At 42.3% G+C, this 15229-nt stretch overlaps 1 protein-coding gene across 6 annotated transcripts in view; it reads left to right on the top strand.

The window, feature by feature from the left end:
- Positions 1 to 15229, top strand: part of LOC126989611 (uncharacterized) — an 82401-nt gene that overhangs the window by 21705 nt on the left and 45467 nt on the right. For 2 of the 6 annotated variants that reach the window (XR_007743524.1, XR_007743520.1), the window contains exon 5: positions 5636 to 5958. The exons of the other annotated variants lie outside the window; for them this stretch is intronic. The gene's annotated coding sequence lies outside the window, so the exon portion shown is untranslated. Of the gene's footprint in view, positions 1 to 5635; positions 5959 to 15229 lie in introns of those variants that run through there. 6 annotated transcript variants of the gene reach the window in all.

Below are 15229 nucleotides of genomic sequence, written 5' to 3' on the forward strand. Positions count from 1 at the left end.
TGATGCGGCTGTCCGGCGGCCGAAAGTGGGCGGAGCCTCGTCGGCCGGATGAAGCATACACACTATGAGGCGGCCTCACGGAATGCCGGGCGGCGGCCGTCACTCTGAGCCCAACCGCCGCAGCGACAACAACGCAATTTATGTTATATGTCCACAAACATGGATGGCCCTTGTACAGATCAATAAAACAGATCCAAAAGTCTTCATTTATCCAGACATCAGACATCGTGGAGCGTAGATAATGTGTACACCACGGCTGTCAGCGTCTCTGAGATAATTCCCGCCTCAAGGCCGCGCCGCAAGGTCATACACACTGTGAGGCCGCGGGCCGCGTCGGACGGAATTTCAAACATAAGCAGAAGGCCTTCCGGCCATGATGTGAGGCCGCGCCGCACAAATTACACCCGTACACACTGCCTTCAGGCCTCCAGCCCCGCCCACTTTTCGGCCGCCGGACAGGCCGCATCGTATAGTGTGTGTCCGCCTTTACACAGGAGTACCAAAACATGAAATACAATAGCGTTATTAGACACGTCATTACCCCTAACCCCATACGTCTGTTACTGCATAATAAACTATTTTAATATATTCTTACCTTAACTCCCTTTCTGTGAACACTTCCATGAGGTGATGTTTTCCCGGTGCCTGGCCGCGTACACACCATCTGGACACATACTATTGTACCGCCGCTTTTCCTCTTGTCTCCACACCGCACCCTCTCAGCGTCGAATGGTAACTGATCCAACTTCTGAGCCCCGAGAGTCTTACAAGATTCGAAATCGTTCGAATATTAAGCTCAAATGTCTTCCAAGGTTCGTTACTAAGGTGAGCACCCGGCCACTGCCTTCCCATTATTCTAGGGAGGATACAAGTGTCTACGGTTGCTACATATACTATAGGGAAACTTATCAGTCTCCCTAAAAACTTGAAGGGTATATTGCAGGTCTGGCAAAACAATGTTATCAGTTATACCATACATGCTGAGAGCTGAATACTCTTCCCGCAAATCATGCTGAACTAGTTTCGGATGGAACTCTTACGTGAAGTAGCCTGATACACATTTCAAACCGTAGCGCTCCACGCTTTATGAAAGAGAACAAGGTTGTCCCATACTCAACACGGGCATTAACAACATAGGGCCTTAGCTCGTTCCCTACAGCAGAAGCTAAGTTCTTGACACGGGGATAGGGTCATGAAACTCCTTCGAAGATAATACAAGCCAAAATAAATCTAAGATAAAGAAGAACATTGCTATGGAATAAATCTACAAATATCTTTTAAATCATGTATATTTGCATAATACCGAGGGGTTTAGGTGGTTCAGCGTGGTCGGCTGTTGAGGCGGGGAGGTGGTTGTGTTACAGCTACCTAATTCATATCGAGAGTTGATTGCGCGGCAGCCCCATCGCCATGCGGGAGCTAAGGGGGTAATTACTGCCCCCTGAGTGATTTACCGCCTCCACCCTCAGTCAGATATTAAAACTACATACAGCAGGATGGCTCACGGCTGTTATTATGTTTTCGGCATCAATGAATCGCCCCAGGATACATGCCAGTGAGAGGTACAAATAGTTAACATAAATAGAGCCACTTACATGGGCTTCCCTTCACAATGAGTCTGTATTTCATTGGGCATTTGAAGCACAACCAGACGGGTAAACATATATTGCACCGACTTTATAGCTGCAGGTACCGGAGTAGTAGTAGTAGTGCCCGAGGATAGCGCTCCTTGGATAAGGGAAGTAGTGTATTATGGGTTTGTAGATTATATGCTTTCGAATTTTATCCTCGTAAAATTGTACATATGCTTACTTTATCTGATAATGATCAAATCAAATCAGTTTGGATTTGTGAATGCTAATCCTCTTTGTATCTCGCTGAAAGCAGTGATATGTTATTAGTTTAGACCCTGTTGAATGAATAGCTGTTATGCTGCCAGAGTTTAAGAGAGGAAGATATACATGGCAAACCTTCCAGCTCTTAGTCCACCACTGATCCTTCTTTAACAAAGATTAAAATACATGTATTACGACTCCCAGAAATAATCACAAGCAAAAACATGTTAGATGTGAGGATGTTTACTGATAGACATTGATGAGAAGGCTTGTATTGCAACCCCAAAGGTGAACACAAGCAACAAGGTGTTGGAGGTGAGGATGTTTACTGATAAACCTTAACACAAATGACCAACATGCACAAGATAAATTTTTAGATAAGCGAAACACTTCCTAAAGACATGAAGTAAATGATTTTAAATATTTACAGGAAGACTAATTAATATATATATATATATATATATATATATATATATATATATATATATATATATATATATATATATATATATATATATATATATATATATATATATATATATATATATATATATATATATATATATATATATATATATATATATATATATATATATATATATATATATATATATATATATATATATATATATATATATATATATATATATATATATATATATATATATATATATATATATTTTTTTTTACCAGTAGTGATTAAGATGTGTGACATATTGAGGATATCCACACATATTGTGAACAGCTAAGATAACTTTTGTTGAACATTATAAATTACTATTATCATTATCATCATCATTACTTCGGTGCTATTATCATCATTGCACTTAATATCAAACTACCCGCCATAACTACTTATCACACTGATAAAAGGATTTGAGAGAATTTCTTGTTGTAATTTGTGAAAATGTCATTTAGTCTTTACGTGCAGCTTGTAATGAAAACGTGTTAATTTACAAGTATTGATCAAAAAGATCTCTGCGTATATACACAACCACGGGAACACACAGACTGTACAGGAAGATATTTAAGTAATCATTACTTGTATTGTGATACTCTACTTAACTGATTATTTAACTTTTGAAAAAAAATCACTTTTCTATTATCAAAATTTCACTTTCAATCACTTCAAAATATATATATATATATATATATATATATATATATATATATATATATATATATATATATATATATATATATATATATATATATATATATATATATATATATATATATATATATATATATATATATATATATATATATATATATATATATATATATATATATATATATATATATATATATATATATATATATATATATATATATATATATATATATATATATATATATATATATATATATATATATACACACACTATAATGTGACAAGCCTACGATCGTGGAGTCAGTGGGCGGCGCGAGTGTTGCCAGCACACTGTTAACGTGAGGCTCGGCACGCCTTCCTTGCCTAGCGATTCCTTGCACGGCTTCCGTATCACCATTGCACGTTACGCACGGCTTTGCCACAAGTCATTAATCAGACATTCTTAGCCTTGGTTGGTCTTGTAGTGGAGCAAATCCTGTTGATTATAGATATTCACACTTCTACAAAAGTCTGTGTCCCCATTCCTTTTGTTTGTGTAAATCTCATTTGCCTAGTCGGCTTTCTTATACAAAAAGATGATACAATTACCCATTTGTATGTGCTGCTGGATATATCAATTTATGATAGCTTTCATACGCATTTCTATGCTATTATATATCAATATCAACAATAACATTTAAAAAGTGTCGAATGATTTTTTTTTTTCAGAAGGTTGTTGCCCCTTTATATGCACTGCAGCCAAAGCATTTTTGTGGTAGAGAAAGTCAAATAATATTCCTTCCTTGTTTTTAGTCGCTAAATTTTAAATGAATGTAGTGGTGGTGTCAATTGCAAGATAAATCTTTGTCTAACTTGTACAGCTACACACTAACTCATAATGTTAACATCCACATGTATTACTCTATTGTCCGGTCCTCCTACTAACCACCGAGAGGAGGTGGCGCCTTCCACACAACTAGAACCGTCTCCCCCGCAGAGAGGCGGCGGGTATGCCGGCGGCATATTCCTGAACCCAAGGTGAATCCATACAAGCCCCGCCCTCCGGTCTTATGGCTCCTCCCACGATCATATTGCCAACACCTATGCCAAAATAAAGCCTCTAAAGTCTAAACCTTCCTTCCGTTACATGCATCGCTAAGCAGTGTACGTTTATTTTATATAAAATACCTTCTGTCATTGGGCAGTTCCTCCTAGGGAAGTGTCACGTAAAAACTATATTGCTATGCAGCTAATGTGATATGCCTTACGTGGGGACACTGTTGGGGTATGGCCAGTTGGTTATAATTCCAGCTCACATATTCGTGTTTATACAATTCAATACATGCAATTTTGTACCCTATTTAGGCATTAATAATACATGGGCGCATATTTTTTAGGTTTATAAATTTGCTACTCATTATTTTATGGATGCAGTGATGGATAGATATGACGTTTAAGGTATAATAATCCATTGTGGTGACTGGATTTATTGCCATGGCATTTTGTAAACAAAGTTCGCTGTCGTCCATCCACACCTCTCTCTTGACTTTTTTTTTATCACTGTAACATTCATTGTGTTCTTTTCTCCCTATTATTGACAACCCGGCGGCCCCGGCGTGCACTACTGCTCCACGGAGTCCACACTACTGTGACGCGGTGAGCCAAAAGGCGAAGAATTCACAAATAATGAGCAAATGTCCAGCGATCGGGAAATATTACGTCGTTTAATATATGCTAAAAATAGGAAGCATCGGGCACCCATATGCGGGTGGTAACACACACACACACACACACACGCGCGCACCCACACACCCACACCCACCCACCCACAATATATATATATATATATATATATATATATATATATATATATATATATATATATATATATATATATATATATATATATATATATTTATATATATATAATTAGTTACGTATAGCATTATAATAACTACTATATATTTGTTGTGATTATTACGCATCTTTATCATTCTTAATATTATTATAATCAATATACATGCAATCTTATGCTTCTTTTGAAACATATCTATTTACATATATGAATACAGTACAATAACAAAAATATTGTAACTTTAATTATAATCTCTCTCTCTCTCTCTCTCTCTCTCTCACACACACACACACACACACACACACACACACACTAGTAATAATAACAATAATACACGGCTGAGCTCTGCGGCGGCGGCGGGCTTGTCACACACTGTCGCCGAGCTACACAGCGTTGTGCGTGCCGGCCTGTCCGTCTGTAGTTCCTAGGGGCGAGACTATCAAGATGACCGCGTAGATTCCTCCTAATGCAACAAAATCCTAGTTAAATATATTACAGGTTGTATTTGTCAGCCAACGAAGGAATTAGGCTAGGTACAAAGAGCTGAGCATCATTGTGACAACCGTTAAACAGACAAATTCTGACTGGATATGCTACCTTGAGCCAAAAGTGGCACTTGACAACAATGAGAATCAAAATATGGCCTATAATTTTGTATAAAAGTTCCCATGCAGAAACCTTTCCGAAACCGACATGCCAACATCATATTTATATCTCACCAACGCATCTGTTTAGCGCACATAAACGAACATCACTTTGAAACCTACAACACTTCTAAACACAATGTAGCTTAAGTAAGGAGGTAAAGTATGTCATGTACTTAACTCGTGTTCCTTGTCTACCATATCACAGGTACACACAGTGCATGCACGGGGCAGTATTCGTGGGTCGCGTCCATCGGTCTCCTGTGCGGGGTGTTTGACGACGCACCACATGAGAAGAACCGTCGAAGATGATGACTGAACATTCCACTGCACCACCACACGCTGGCCTCATCGCCGAGAACCTCGTCCATCAACGCAACACTTATCCACGGACACAAAGTCATGATCCACCCTTTCCACAATGCACTATGAATTTTGTCCATTTCAGTTCATCTTCAAAACATAAACTAACTTTACAATCTCAAAACTGTTCATCCCTGAATACAAAACGTCGTGGCACCCAAAATGAGAGTCTGTCCATCACTATTTCCTTTTGAGGGCATAATAGCTTTGCCATTTCAAAAGGCATTATCCATGATTATCCTGAGTGGCAAGCAACGTTTCCATTTGCTTCTCAGTCACGTGAATAGTTATTTATATTTTTCTTTTCACCATAATCTGCGAAAGAAGTGCAGGCGGGTTTGATGTCGGTGAGGGCGTGGTGAGCAGCCGAGGCGGGTCAGTACGCCATCACCTCACACAGCACCATGGAGAAGACGCGGTGCCACCTGTTGGCAACCCCGCTCGCCTTGATGTACGGGAAACGACCCTTGATGGGCTGAGGACACTCCACGTGCACGCGCTCTCTGCTCACGGGGGGGACAATGGATTAATGGATTGAGCTAATAAATGTGTGTGTGTGTGTGTGTGAGAGAGAGAGAGATAATCACCAACTTTGAATGCTTACCAAACTGATAATGAGTAATAGTCATAATTGCTTTGGCGCTGCTGAGGACCTAAAGTCGTATCATTCATCGTCTCCAACACATGTGTTTCACGAAGATGAAGGCAAGTCAAAATCAACCTTACCTGAAGAGAGCGTTGTTCAGTCTTGTAATGGAGGCGCACTTTTTGTGGTCCTGCGGTGACAGTGTGTCCAGGCGACGCTGGTTCTCGACGAAGACTGTGAGGCGGTCAAGGCCGAACACGTAGTCTCGGTACAGGGTCTGCTGGTCTGCGGTCAGATGCGGAAGCTGTGTTTGAGATCAATCACACTAGTTAAGTTTGGATGCAGCTTTTTTTTTCTTTTTTTACAACAAAGGAGACAGCTCAAGGGCACAAAAAAAGGAAACAATAATAAAAAAGCCCGCTACTTGCTGCTCCTAAAAAGAATCCAAAGAGGTGGCCAAAATGCATGTGATAAAACTATAAGACATGAAACCGTATGTTCAGGATACACTGATTGTAGGCTACAGCACTTTCTTCTAAAAGAGTGACATTTTGCTACTCATGATTTACTATGCATACCAAAAGCGCTCCATCCCGCTCCTATTTTCTTCCTTATTATTTTTCGACGGCTAGGTTTGTACATCTGTTAGAAGAAGAAGAAGAAGAAGTAAAAGAAGAAGAAGAAGAAGAAGAAGAAAAAAAAAAAAGAAGAAGAAGAAGAAGAAGAAAGACATTAAAACGAAAACGAAAACTGAAGAGGAGGAGGAGGAGGAGGAGGCGGAGTAAAAGGAGGAGGAGGAATAATAAGTAGTGGGAGGCAGGCGGACGTTGATTGCCGGTGTCGAATGGCAGGTGAGGAAGTACCGAGTTTCCTGCTATAATTACAATCACTGCCATGTTTACAATGACGCACATAACACATCGACAGCAAAAAAATCAGCTTAGTAAATTTAAGTAAACTCGGCGCGATCCTCACTCAGCTGGTGCCGAATACGTTAGTCAAGTCGATGATTGTACCCCGCTTAGATTTTATATTTTTACCATGTCAAATTGTAGCGTGTAATTATCATGAATACACGGACTTTTAATTAAGGATGCGGAGCCTGTATATTTCACGATCAGACTCTGCGGATGACAGGTGATGTGCAAAGATTGGCATAATTGGATTAATATACGTGTTGAGGCTCACTGAGGGTCCCGCCCGCACGAGGGGTTGCCAGACTCACTTTAAACACAAGACCTGCGCCGAGGAAGGGAATATGCCTCATCTTAAACCTCGCTTGCTTGTCTCAAAAATACTATATCGGCCACGCTTCTTCATCTTTAAGAGAAAGCTAATTAACAAGAAAATATAGATGCCAGGTTTTTGTGTGTTCTAACTAACGCTCTGGACCCGGGGATTAAATACTTATCAGCCAAACTCGTACGTTTCAAGACAAAAGTTCCTTGGCAGGTACGTATCTCTAGCCTCGCTTGAAGACTGATTATAGGCGGCTGACTAGAGGACGCTACAGTAAAACACAAGTATTGCGTTGCCCATTCCTCTGAAAACCACTACCGCGACGCTTCCGCTGGCACATAACCATACACAATTCTAAACGGCAATCTCCTGCAAGTGGTAAACTATCATTTGGGACGCCCGTCATCGAACACGGGCATCGACAACTTAGTGACAACGCGCCCATTTAAGTCTGAGGACGGCGCAGGGCTAAACTGACACCTATATAGACTTGGGACGTAATGCTGAAGGGGGGGTGGGGGGTATAGGAAGCTGTTTTCGTGTGTGTGTTGCTTGTTGACCCTCTGTCCCCTCCCCCACCCTCACCTCTCAACTAATTTTTTAAAGGAGCCCACCAATATTCCAAAGAACATTCTGTGTAATGCAGTGAAAATACGGTGACAGTCAGAGTGCAGTGCTGGTATGGTCGAAGAAGATGCATAGCGATTGTTGAGTATGTCGCCCATCTACCCCGTCCACCCGCCCTGCCGACACGCCGAGGTCCCCAGGGTACTCCCGTCCGCCCACCCTGATACTGGCATAGATGCGTTCATGTGGCAGTGCAATGTTGGAGTCTCGTCACTCGGGTGGAATACGATGCACGCCCCCCCCGGCCCCCCCTCCAAGGCTGTGCTGAAGCTCCCTCAACCACCATCTCCTAGCCGAGCAGAATCCATCCTCCCCTATTATTAATGTCCAGGACTTGGCAATCACTACTAAGCCTGTAACCTGAATAACCTTTCGACACCACTGCACCTGCCCCCCGCCATCACCTGTTACATGACCCACGTTGGACCTGGGGCTAGCACCGCCACAACAACTGTCTCGCGCCACCACACTGCACTGAGCCTCATCTCCACCCCCGTGCCACCAAATCACCATCAATCCCACCATCCCACATATATTTTAGCTCTGATTTAGTATTTTCATATATATTAACACTCAAACAGACAAAGACACGGGCATAGATAATCCTACCCCTGCCCAATGCCCCTGTCCACGGTCTAAATACTTGCCCCTTCTAAATACTTGCCCCTGCTAAATACTTGCCCCTGCTAAATACTTGCCCCTGCTAAATACTTACCCCTACCAAAATACAAGCCAGACACATTCACTGCAGCTGGTATCGGGCGTGACGCGGAAGAAGCCCTCGCCGCAGTCCCCTTTGTGTGGGCAGCCGATGAGGGCGGCGCGCAGGGTGATGGACTTCCTCCAGCGCTGGGGGTGCAGGCAGACGTAGCGGGCCTTCAAGGGGGAGTTGAGGTAGTGGCGCCGCTCCGTGTGCTTGTCCAGGTTGCCTCCAAACACCTGCAACAGTGCACAGGTGACGCCTCTGCCTTGGATGTACACAGAATATTGCTGGATTCGTCATGGAAACATTTGTGGTCACGGCGAACAGCATCTCGGCCGTCGATGGAGTTTAGGGGACTAGAGGTTAAGGTGCGGCTTTCATGCCCGAGGATAAAAAGCTGCGGATTAAAATTACACTTGTTGCCTTGACGTATTTGAAATTAGTAAGATTTTTATGTGAATTTGGTATAGCAGCGAGTAGTGATGCTTGAATGTACTCTGAGGGCTGACTTTCTCCAGGGCGTTAGAGATATGATTGATGAAAAAGAAAACAGGGGCGAAGAGAACACGAAAGAGAATGAAACGAGTAAAGAGAGACAACAACAAAAATGAGGAAGAGGAAAATGGAGAAAACGAAGAGGGAGAGAAATGCGGAAGGAGATTTAAGAGAGTGTGACATGAGAGAAGGAAATACTCTCAACACACACACACACACACACACACACACACACACACACACACACACACACACACACACACACACACACACACACACACTCCCAAAATTTCACCACAACCTCTCACACTAATTCTCAACACCACACCATCACACCACTCATACCACCATCACCATCATCACCACCAATGGCACTTTACCAACACCACAATACATCGCATCACAACACACACACACACACACACACACACACACACACACACACCACACACACACACACACACACACACACAACAGCACGCCATTCCACCAAGCTTTCCCAACATCACAAAGAAATACAATTTCCCGTCAAACGCATTACAACCAAAACCGACCAAGGAAAAAGATGAACTACGAAGCTACACGATAACTTATTTAAAGCTACCCAAATGCAAGCCTTTACCAACACACCCACATACATACACCAACTATAAATTAAAACCACCAAGCTACGATCACCCACCAACCGGAACAAGACGTTCAACCAAGGAGCATTTCAATCTCTATTTTATTTATTTTTCTACAGCAACGGAGGCATCATCTCAAGGGCATAAAAAACAAGAACATCAACAAAAAGGCCGCTACATCAACAAAAAGTAACGGTATATTCAATGCTGCCTCTCGTTCATTTTTGCTTTCGTTCGGAGCAGCGTCTAGCGTTTTTTTTTTTTATGTGTTTTATTCCCTTGAGCTGCTTCCCTTTGCTTCATTTTCTTAATATTTTCTCTTTCCCTCCCTCTCGTTCTTCCTCTCTCATATTTTCTCTTTATTTCCGTTGGTTTGCCTTTTTTTTCCTCCCTGTTCGCTACACCAACAAAACAGCGTGGACGAAGGTCTGGACTAAGGTCGGTATTATAAGACCTTTTCGGTTCTCACCACCTATTTCTAAAGGTCAAAGAGGGGCTCAATCGGGTTCTAATGAGTGTTTCTTTAGGTTCATGGTACAGAAGAAGAGTCACACTACCACCAGGGTCACAAAACTACCCCTGGAAATGCCCACAACTCCTACGAAAGCCTTCTCAATTATGTGTTTCTTAGGTTCACGGCACAGAAGAAGGGTCAAACTAATACCAGGGTCATAAAACTACTCCTGGAAATGCCCCAAACTCCTACGAAAGCCTTGTCAAATATGTGTTTCTTAGGTTCACGGCACAGAGGAAGGGTCACACTACCACCAGGGTCACAAAACTACCCCTGGAAATGCCCACAACTCCTACGAAAGCCTTGTCAAATATGAGAACTCGGGCGACGAACTGTTTAGTAATTTGGCCCTAAGGCGAAGGAAGCAAATAGCAGTGATGGTTTAAATAGTCAACTGAAAAGGAAAACGGGAATAGGTTGCCTCCCATCTTGATTCAGCAATGCAGGTGAAAGATAGATGGGGGAAGGAGAAAGGGAGAGGGAGAGAGAGACCGCACTGAACAGGGGTATCAAGTATGGGACGGCATAATTTTCCTGATACAGTTACCGGGAGAGAAGGGAAGGAATGAAAGGCAGGGGAAGAGCGGGCGAGTGAGCCAAGGGAAGGGAAGGGAAGGAATGAAAGGCAGGGGAGGGGCGGGCGAGGGAGCCAAGGAAAGGAAGAAAGGGAAGAGGAGGGAAGGGAAGAAATGAAAGGCAAGGGAGGGGCGGGCGAGGTAGCCGAGGAAAGGAAAGGAAGGGAAGGGAAGGAATGAAAGGCAAGGGAAGAGCGGGCGATGGAGCAGAGGAAGGGAAAGGAAAGGACAGGAAGGGAAGGATTGGGAGGTAATGCAGAGAAAGGGAGGGAGAGTCAGATATTAGCATAGAAGGTCATGAGTGAAAAAAGAAAGAGAGTTGGAAAGAATAAGAATAGGAAGAAACTACAAAGAGAAAGAGATTTGAAAGTACTGAATGAAAAAAAAAGTGACAATAAACACAAGGAAACTTATAAAACAGAGAAGGAAAAAAATGGGAGAGAAAGAAAAGACAGATTAAACAGACTGAAAAGAAATAAAAGAAACACAATCATATGAAAATTTAGTCTAATAATGTCACTTTTATACTAAGAAAACGGAAAAGGGGAGAAATAAAAAGGAAAAAGGGGAAAAATAATAGGAATAGGAGGGAAACTAAACAAATTAAAGGTAAAGGTAGCGGGCTTTTTTTACATCGTTTTGTTACCCTTGCGTTGCTCTCTGTGCTGTAAAAAAAAAGGAAGGAAAGAAGAAAGCAGGCGATGACAAACAAACTGAAAATCGCACAATGGAATCCTGAAATCTTGTTAAGTGGAATTGGCTTCAGAACACTTTGGATCATCAGGTTGATTTCACAAAACTGATGATTGAGAAATATACAGGACGAGCGTGACATTTCATATTGCAGAGACAAGCCCCACACGACCTCCACACACACACACACACACACACACACACACACACACACACACACACACACACACATATCTATTACAGGAAAGGAAGTGAGCCATTGTTGAAAGCGGTATTTGCTCATGGGTATAAAGACATACATATAGAAATTAAAAAAGGTAATATATCCGGTGAGCTTACAATTGTCGGCTGCTTATATATTACAGAAGAGGAAGTAAACAATTGTTGAAAGCGAGTAATTGATCATGTTTTTAAAGGGATACTCGTTGAAAAAGGAAAGTACACAATGGTCTGACTCAAACGTATTATATCCGGACCACTTAAAATGATCTGTTTCATGTACATTACAAAAGAGGAAGTGAGCCATTGTTGAAAGCGTTAATTGGTGATGATTTTAAAGGGAAACCAGTTGGAAAAAAGGTTAGTACAAACGATACACTAAAAAAAATGCCCTGACCCATATACGTTACCGACCAGGAAGGTAACTCTTTATATTTTTTTTACTGTTCCGCGGTTGTTATTTCAGCGGGCTTATGTTTCATTGCGGCGCGGTAAGACAGTATCATCCCGCATATCAAAATGGAATCGCCCGAGCTGCCAGTACCGCTCAAAACTTTATATGAAAATCATTTAAATATTTTTTTCAGATGTTTTTTTTAATAGCGGACTTTTTTTTAGTGGGCTTGTTTTCTAATGGTCTTCTTTTCTGGCGGGCTGGGGAAGAGTAGTCACAAGAGGGAAAGAGTGATGTGAGCTTCCTTGTAGCGTGATGCCAGTAGAGTTGTGATGTATGCTGATCAGATGACTTGGCAATAACTAGGGAAGAGTAATAACAGGAGATAAGAGTATCAGGGTAATTTTTTTATTATTGTTTCCCTTTTTGTGCCCTTGAGCTGTCTCTGTTGTAAAAAAAAAAAAAAAAATGAGTGGTGAGCTGCTTTAGACTTGACATTGGTTGAAATTGGACGCTGACAAGAGTATATATTGGACTGTATGCTCCCTTGGTGACTTGACAATGACTGGGGAAGAGTAATAACAAGACATACAGGAGTGACGCGAGCTGCCTTAGACTTAGAAGTGATTGAGGATGGGTGTTTACAGGTGTATAGAACTGTTGTGAGCTGCCCCGGTAAACTGACAATGACTGTGGAAGAGTATTAACAAGTAGAAGTGAAGTGACCTGCCTTGGCCATGACAGAGAAGATTACAACTAAGAGGTAGGAGTGAAGTGAGCAGTCTTAGACTTAACCATGACCGAAAAAGAGCACTAACAGGAGTATAGGAGCTCGTATGTTGTCTAGGTAACTTGGCAAATACTGGGAGGAGTAAGAAAGGAGTGATGTGAGCTGCCGGAATATCGACGGGCCTTACAATGGCAATCCGCATTAACAAAAGCATAGAAGTGTTGTTTGCTGGCCTCAAGACTTAACAATCGCTAAGAGTTTTGAGTTAAGTATAAAACTGATGTGTGCTGCTCTGAAAGCACACATCCAAGAGTTGTCACCCTCCCTTACACTTTGAGGACATATCCCCTCTTTCCTTCCTTTCTACAGGTATTCTACCCAGCCTCCAGTCTCAGTCTTCCTCCGATGTTTCAGACACACACACACACACACACACACACACACACACACACACACACACACACACACACACACACACACACACACACACACACCAGACTTTACATCCCAATTTCTCGCCGTCGTGTGTGTTCCTATAACGGAGGAAGACCCGAGAGGATTATTTTCCATGCTCGGTCTGTGTTCCGGAGGCCATTCTGTTTTCAATCCCAGATTGGTTTTCTGTGACAAAACCGTAACTCTTCTTAATTTCATAAACTTTCATTCATCAAACATGAACCTCTTCTTTGTTGGGACGGTCTTCTTAGTGCTGGTGGCCGGACCTCAGGTGGAGGGCTGAAGGTGCTCCCGGATGTGGACTACTCTTGTGCGGCAGCGGTGAGAGCCGCTATCGAGGAATATCGAGTTCTTTACAAGGGGCAACCTCAAGAAACACCGAATATGACTGAATTAATGAAGACCAGCTCAGAAATAGCCTCTAACGACACCATTAAGACCACAGAAAGGAAAGTCTTTAATAATACCGATGAAACGGGGCAAGAAACCGGAAAAAAGACAGTTGCTGAGAAGACGACAGAAATTGACGTAAAACCCAACGGAACTGTATCAAAGACTTCGGAAACCACGATTGATGTAGATGAGGACGGTAAACAACGGGGTGAAAAATCTGTGACCGAGAGTGAAACAGTGACGGGACAGACTCCAGACAACGGGAGCATAGTACAAACGGTGGACGTTAGAAAGGTGATGGACGAAGAGGGTAATGAAATAAAGGAGGAAGTTGTTATTAAGAAGGAATTAATAGTACAGCCTCTTACCAACACAACTGAAGAAAAGCCGCAGGACGATAAAGACGCAAATCTTATCGTTCCAAAAGTAGGGGCGGACGACAAAGGTAAAAACAAAACCGAATCAAAACGAACAGAGCAAGGAAAAGAGATTCTGCCCAGCAATATAACGAACGAAGTTGTTGTGAAAGAGAAGGAAGAACTTCTACCTTCACAGGAAAGTACGAAAGTGACATCTGTGGAGGAGAGGAATGTTACAGAGAAGAGTGATGGACTTCAGAAGGCTGAACGAACAGAGCAAAGAAAGGAGATTCTGCCCAGCAATATAACGAATGATGTTGTTGTGAAAGAGAAAGAAGAACTTCTACCTTCACAGGAAAGCACGAAAGTGACATCTGTGGAGAAGAAGAATATTGTTATGCCGGACGTGTTACTTGGGTTCCGTGTCGCCGTCAGGAGACTCCGTGGGAGGGAGATATGTAAACACTTTGCACAGTTTCTGTAGTTTAATATTCTTCTTTAGTAGTACACTTCACTCTGACTCTTCACTTACCACTAGCTTACTATGACTGGGACTGACTCTCTCTCGCCCTCTTCTCCTATATATATCCAGAACAGTACAGTCTAGAATATTACAGTATATTTCAGATCATACAAGAACATGTAGCAAAAATATATGCGAGTTGGCAACACTGCCCGCCGGGCGCCGGGCCGCGCCCGGGGGGGCGCGGACGGCTCGCCTTCCTCCCCGCCCCTTTGCTCGTTTCTCCGGGAGCCTTCTAGAGGCCTATGGTCGCCGGGGGAAGCTTCCAGCACAACACTATCCCCCCCTCTTAATTGTGATCGTCCAG

This window comes from Eriocheir sinensis, unplaced genomic scaffold, assembly GCF_024679095.1.
Source record: "Eriocheir sinensis breed Jianghai 21 unplaced genomic scaffold, ASM2467909v1 Scaffold1236, whole genome shotgun sequence".
Classification (NCBI taxonomy): Eukaryota; Metazoa; Arthropoda; class Malacostraca; order Decapoda; family Varunidae; genus Eriocheir; species Eriocheir sinensis.